The 5,887-nt window shown below is 29.3% G+C and overlaps 1 long non-coding RNA gene across 1 annotated transcript; it reads left to right on the plus strand.

The window, feature by feature from the left end:
• Positions 1 to 245: 245 nt before the first annotated feature.
• On the plus strand, positions 246 to 5,652 carry LOC122272879 (uncharacterized). Its single transcript, XR_006227351.2, has 3 exons — positions 246 to 330; positions 2,696 to 2,808; positions 5,289 to 5,652. It is a non-coding gene; the product is annotated as an uncharacterized lncRNA (long non-coding RNA).
• The last annotated feature ends 235 nt before the right edge of the window (positions 5,653 to 5,887 follow it).

Here is a 5,887-nt window from a genome sequence, read left to right on the forward strand (position 1 = left end):
ATATCTTTTCTTAATATTAACTTATAATTTCGAAACTTAATCATATATATTGTCAAAAAGTACTATCATTAACAGTTGCAAAATGATAGATCAATCAGGGATTGCGCAATGAGATAATACTGTTACATTGCACACCCTATGCAAGGCGGAAAAAATAACAAATTGTAAACAAATTAGTAAAATCGTGGACAAATTAGTTCACGCCCAAAAAAGCTTAATTTTAGTGTCATTTTGTGTGTGTGTATGTGATCATGGTTTCGCGATATAGCATGAAACGCAATCTGAAAATCACAAGAGAGCTAGATCGAATCCAGACAGATCTGTTGTATGGTATGTAAATTAAAAGGCTAATTGTCAGTCCATAATTTTTTTCTTTTTATTACACAATCAATATTTATTTTTCCTTTTTTAACTTTATGGTAATTTTAATCAAATATTTTAAATCATTGCTCTCAATATGCTCCTTCATGAAAAGAAAAAGTGTTGGAAAAATATGAAAAATTTCGCAATTTTTTGTGTTCTCATCATACATAAAGGCCTATATTTATCTAATATTTTCAAACTCTACCCCATTTATTATTTCAATAGAAGGGAAGACGAGTTAAAACTGTAGACGAATTAATTACACACAAGAAGCTCAATATTCCTTCCACAATGGAAGAATATAGCCCATGTTCAAATTATATATAATGACGAAGTATTTGCCTGTATAAGAAAAGCGTCGGAAAACTATGAAAATTTTTTGAAATTTTCTTGTGATCTCGGTATATATATGAAAGCCAATATTTTTATTTTTTATCAGCCTAGATAATTTTAAAATTATGCTCAATTTGTTTATTCAATATAGGTAAAAACGTGTCTAGACATCAAAATTTAAATGACTTAGTTTGGACTCAAAAGCCCTAATTGTAATGTCAATTTTTTGTGTTCTCTACATATACATAAAAGCCTTAATTTTGATTTTATATTAAAATTTAACTGTCAAACTCTTACCTATTTACTAACTTAATATAAGTGAAAACGAGGCCTATTTGAAAGTACGTAGAATTAGTTTGTGCGCAAGGGGGAGAAATTGTCATGGCAGTATTCCCTTTATAACAAAAGATTTCACCAAGTGTCCTAAATAGCATTATTGTCTATCTTAATTCTTTACATAAAATTTTATAACTTTGTCAGATATATTGTTATAACGTACTAAACTATAACACTTAACAGCCAAATTGTAGACGAATTAGTTCACGCACTATGAGGCGCAATGTGGTTACATTGTGCACAGTATGCAAAACTTCAAAAATGTCATGAAAGCTTGATTTTCGTTAAGCAACAAGGTGATCATTGTCCCGTTTAGTATAAAGCACAAAATTCTAATTAAAGGAGCACGAGTTCGAATCCCGGGGCTGTACGTCGTATCGAAGGAAAAGGCTTATTAAATAAAAAGGTTAATTAATAGTAAATAGTTTTTTCCTTTTGTTGCAGAATTGATTTTTTTTTCTTTTTGAACTATATTGCATTGTGAATACAATATTTTTAATTATCGATCTCAATATTTCCTAATATGTAAAGAAAGTGTCAGGGAAATATGGAAACTTTTGAGACTTTCTTATGCATATTTTTTCCTTTCATATTTAATTTCAATTTTCAGAATTTACCCCATTTATTATTTCCTTATAAGTAAACACTAGGCCAAGCCCATATTCATAGATGAATTAGGATCTTCGTATGATAGGATCTGATGATTTAGGAAATGAGATATAATACAGTTCCATTGTGCTCCTTATACAAAGCTGAGAAACAGACATAAAAAATTTGATTTTCGTCAAGGAAGCAGATAGTCATGGTCTCGTAGTATGGTATGAAGCTCAAACTGCTAATCCCATGTCCGTAAGTATGAGTCCCGGGAGAAGTTTACCATATCATATGTAAATGAAAAAGCAAATAATCTGTCAATTTTTTTCTTTTTATTACAGAATAAATGTATTTATTTATTTATTTTTACTCTTTTAAAGCATGATAATTTTAAAAACATATTTTGAATTATGGCTCTCTAAATTCTCTTTATAAAGAAAACATTGGCACGCTATGAAATATTTCAACAGATATCTTGTGTTCTCTGCTTATAAAAGGCCTATATTTTCTTTTATATTTACCTATCATTTTTAAACATTTGCCCACTTATTAGTTTAGAATAAAATACAGATCAAAATACGGGTCAAGCCCGACAATACAGGTAAGAAAATGCAGGTCAAGCCCGACTAATTTAAAGACGAATTAGTTCGGGCACAAGAAATCTAATTGTAATTTTTTTCTGAATCTAGAGGTCTATATTTTGCTTTTATTTTAAACCATAATTTTTAAACTTTGCTCCATTTATAATTTTGATATTAGAAAAGACGAGGCAGAGCCGCAAAATTTATAGACAAACTAATTCATGCACAAGGGTGCCTAACTCTACTGTCAGAATTTCTTTTACAATAGAATAATATAGCACATGTTCTAAACATACTTAATTGCCTACATCTACATATTTACCTATAATTATAAAACTCAGTAAAATATATTGCTATAGCGTATTAAACTAAAATAAAGCGCATGCACAATGACATATATCTTCTCTTAACATTAACTTATATTTTTGAAACTTTGAGACATTGTGTCATAATGTACTAAACTATCACTCCAAGTCTTAACATTTTAGGGGCAGCATATTGAAGCATAATATGGTTCCATTGTGAGCTCTATTCAAGGCCACGAAAATGACATAGAAGCTTAGTGTTCGAATCACGCTGCGGATTGTTGTATCGTATGCAAGTAAACACGTTATTTAATATTTAATTTTTTTTTTAAGTTACAAGATTGATTTTTTTCTTTCGTTTTTAATTTTTATTTTATATTATGGTAAATTTAATAGCATGTTTTAAATTATCGGTCTTAATGTACAAGGAGTGTCATAACGTACTGAACTATCACTCCAAGCCTTAACATTTCAGATGAATTAGAGGCTTATTTTCATGAATTATGCAACATTTTAGATGACTTTCCTTAATTAGAAAATAGTCGGAAAATTATTAAAAATTCTTGAAGCTTTCTTGTGTTTTTTGCATGTATATAAAGCCTATATTTTGCTTTTGTATAAAACAATTATTTTCAAAATTTGCCTCCTTTACTAGTTCAGTATTAAAAAAAACGTGAGGCCAAACCATTAATTTAAAGACAAACTAGTCAGGTCACAAGAAGGCCTAAATGTAAAGTCCTTTGTGTGTGTGTTCTCTGTATATACATGAAGGCCTATATTTGACTTTTATAATTACCTATAATTTTCACACGTTACCTTATTTTTTATTGCAATATAATAAAGGTGAGACCTAGTCACAAAATTATTGACAATTTATTTCGGACACAAATGGGTCTAATTTTGATGTCAATATTCCCTTTATAATAAAAAATATAGCACATGCACATGGCCTATATCTTCTCTTAATAATATCTTATATTTTTGTAACTTTAAGGTATAGTGTGACATAAAGTACTAAACTATTACTTTAAGCCACAAAATTATAGATGAATTAGAGGCCGCAAAATGAGGCATGATGCGCTTTTGTTAAGCGCTCTATTCAAATCTGGGATTCTTATCTTTCTTGAGCAACCAGATGATCATGATCCTGTGGTATAGTAAGAAGAGCAAAATGCTAATCCCAAGAGCGTGATTTCGAATCTCGTGTTGGTCAGCCATATCGTACGCAAATTTAAATAACAGTATTGGCTAGTAATTTTCTTTTATTATAAAATTAAAAATCCTTTTTTCAAACATTTTTCACGGTATGCATTTTTAATAAAATATTTTTAATTATCGCTCTTTTAGTTATATTTTTAAATAAATCGGCGGCACTCTATGAAAAATGACCGAAGTTTTTTTGAGCGATCTATGCATAAACGTAAAGGCATCTATTCTGCGTTTATATTAACCATTAATTTTAAAATTTTGCCACATTTCTTAGTTCAATATAAGTGAACATAAGGATAAGACTCTAAAGTATAGTTGACTTAGTTCGGGCACAAAAGACCTAATTGTATTGTTATATTTTGTGAGTGTTTGTGTGTGTTTTCCTTGCACATGCATTACGGGATAAAATCTTTCTTTTATATTAACATATAATTTTCAATTTTTGCCCCATTAGTAATTTTTATAAACGTAAGCACGAGGTCAAGCTGCAAAATTATAGATGAATTAGGGCAGGATAATAGGCATAATATGGTTCCCTCATGCGCCCAATTCAAAGCCACGAAACTGACATCGAAGCTTGATTTTCAGCAAGCAACTAAATGATCATAGTCCCGCAATACAGTACAAAGCGCAAAATACACGTAGCGCGAGATGGAATCCCGTGTTGTTCTGCTGTATCATGCTTGAATAAAAAAAATCAAATTATTAGATAATAATATTTTCTTTTAAAAGAGAATTAAAAATCTTTTTTTAAACCTTTTTCACAAAATGGTAGTTTTAAAAAAATATCTTGAATTTTAGCTATCTAAATTATCTTTATAAAAAAAGTGTCGGCAAACTATGAAAAACTTCTAAAGATTTCCTGTTTTCTATTTCACTTTTATATTAAATTAGAATTTTTGAACTTTGTTTCTCGCAAAATTATAAGTGAATTAGTTCCCATACAAGTCCGCTTAATTGTAATATCAATTTCCCTTTATAATAGAAGAAAATAGCATTTATTCTAAATATACACAAAAGCCTATACTTTCTCTTAATATTAACTTCTAATTTTGAAACATAGTCCGAAATAATGTTGCAATGTAAGAAACTAAAACACCAAGGCAGATTTTTAATTGAATTAGGAGCTACACAATGCAGTATAATATGGTTTCATTGTTCGCCCAATGCAAAATCTCTAAAATTAACATAGATGCTTATTTTCATAAAGCAACCAGATGAGCATGATTTCGATGTATAGTATAAAGCGCAAACTGCTAATCTGTTGGCAGAGTACTAACAATGGAAGTTGAGTGATTTTCGATAGTCATATAATGAAACTTCTATATTTAATTTTTTTTATTAAATACATTACCATCTCGTTTTACAAACAACTGAAAAATAATTACTTATACCCATTCATTTCAATACTTTTACTTTCGTTACTTGTAACGAAAGTAAAAATAAAATGTACGTATTTTTATTTGTACTTCGTTACTTTTTAAATTTAGAACTTTTACTTTTTTTTATTGTAATTTTATAAAATGAAGATAGTGGCTCTTTTGAACACTCAATGCTTTTTTTGCAGAAGTCATTGAATGACAAGCATTATCTATTTGCTAAGAATCAATACACTGATGGACTGGTTTACGGGGACATATTCCTATGCACTTTTCGAACTGGCACTCTACGACCTACTCACTTCTGTTTTTAAAAAAATTAATAAAAAATAAAAATAAAATAAATGAAAAGAAATTGATAATAATTTTGTTTGAGTTTTAATTTATTAGGAGAAAAATTACAAATGAATGACTTGTAGCATTTTTTTTCCTTGTTCACCCTTTTCACATCGTTTATCGTTCTCTAAATAAAACAGTCTTTTTCTTTTCTTTCACCTTACCACAACGGAAGTTTAAAGAGGTCAGAGTGTAACTACCGGCAATTTCCTAAAAACTAAAAACCACCCCCTCACCTACTTGATCAATGTTGTTTCGATCAGAATCAAAATGTTCTGATAGAACAATAAAACTTTCTGCTCTAAGTTAAAAAAATTATTTAAAAAAGTAAATAAAAAGTAACTATTTTGAGAGCTTTAGCGAAATCTGCTACCAAATCATCCCTTGCTGAGGTGATATATGTTCCTTAACTGACCGCTGGGAAAGTTCTTTTATAATTCAAATGTCACTC

Source organism: Parasteatoda tepidariorum, unplaced genomic scaffold, assembly GCF_043381705.1.
Source record: "Parasteatoda tepidariorum isolate YZ-2023 unplaced genomic scaffold, CAS_Ptep_4.0 HiC_scaffold_1411, whole genome shotgun sequence".
Taxonomy (NCBI): domain Eukaryota; kingdom Metazoa; phylum Arthropoda; class Arachnida; order Araneae; family Theridiidae; genus Parasteatoda; species Parasteatoda tepidariorum.